The 1,232-nt window shown below is 47.2% G+C and overlaps 2 non-coding genes across 2 annotated transcripts; both read left to right on the plus strand.

Moving 5' to 3' along the window:
* Positions 1-204: 204 nt before the first annotated feature.
* LOC123178461 (5S ribosomal RNA) lies at positions 205-323 on the plus strand. Its single transcript, XR_006489596.1, has one exon. It is a non-coding gene; the product is annotated as a 5S ribosomal RNA (ribosomal RNA).
* Positions 324-696: 373 nt separating this feature from the next.
* Positions 697-815, plus strand: LOC123178462 (5S ribosomal RNA). Its single transcript, XR_006489597.1, has one exon. It is a non-coding gene; the product is annotated as a 5S ribosomal RNA (ribosomal RNA).
* The last annotated feature ends 417 nt before the right edge of the window (positions 816-1,232 follow it).

Genomic DNA, 1,232 nt, shown 5'->3' on the forward strand with positions numbered 1-1,232 from the left:
AAAAAATACGTGTTGCTGCGGTATAGAGGGAGGGGTGGAAACCGTGGTAAACTCGTCTCCGTGTTTGAGGGGGGGGAGTAAGTAGTATATATAGGGCATTATCCATTATTAGGCAACGGTTGTAATGGTAGTAAGAATGACAATTATCTTTGCAGTGGACCTGGGAGTGGCAAGCATAAGGGACGAAGGCGGGGGTAACATGTCGGAAGCGATCATACCAGCACTAAAGCACCGGATCCCATCAGAACTCCGAAGTTAAGCGTGCTTGGGTGAGAGTAGTACTAGGATGGGTGACCTCCTGGGAAGTCCTCGTGTTGAATTCCATTTTTACTTATTTTTTGTGCCTCGTGACAAACATATCGCATGTGCGCGATATATATTAATCCCGTTATATTATTTTTGACATTTGCGATATGTTTTAGCTCGCTGCTCATTGGTCACGCGTCTAGAGGCGGTTTTGTGGCGCGAGGAGCGCGTTTTGAAAGGTGTAAAAAAATACGTGTTGCTGCGGTATAGAGGGAGGTGTGGAAACCGTGGTAAACTCGTCTCCGTGTTTGAGGGGGGGGGGAGTAAGTAGTATATATAGGGCATTATCCATTATTAGGCAACGGTTTTAATGGTAGTAAGAATGGCAATCATCTTTGAAGTGGACCTGGGAGTGGCAAGCATAAGGGACGAAGGCGGGGGTAACATGTCGGATGCGATCATACCAGCACTAAATGACCGGATCCCATCAGAACTCCGAAGTTAAGCGTCCTTGGGCGAGAGTAGTACTAGGATGGGTGACCTCCTGGAAAATCCTCGTGTTGCATTCCCTTTTTAATTATTTTTTGCGCCTCGTGACAAACATATCGCATGTGCGCGATATATATTAACCCCGTTATATTATTTTTGACATTTGCGATATGTTTTAGCTCGCTGCTCATTGGCACGCGTCTAGAGGCGGCTTTGTGGCGCGAGGAGCGCGTTCTGAAAGGGGTAAAAAAATACGTGTTGCTGCGGTATAGAGGGTGGGGTGGAAACCGTGGTAAACTCGTCTCCGTGTTTGAGGGGGGGAGTAAGTAGTATATATAGGGCATTATCCATTATTAGGCAACGGTTGTAATGGTAGTAAGAATGGCAATCATCTTTGCAGTGGACCTGGGAGTGGCAAGCATAAGGGACGAAGGCGGGGGTAACATGTAGGATGCGATCATACCAGCACTAAAGCACCGGATCCCATCAGAACTCCG

Source organism: Triticum aestivum, unplaced genomic scaffold, assembly GCF_018294505.1.
Source record: "Triticum aestivum cultivar Chinese Spring unplaced genomic scaffold, IWGSC CS RefSeq v2.1 scaffold28225, whole genome shotgun sequence".
Taxonomy (NCBI): Eukaryota; Viridiplantae; Streptophyta; class Magnoliopsida; order Poales; family Poaceae; genus Triticum; species Triticum aestivum.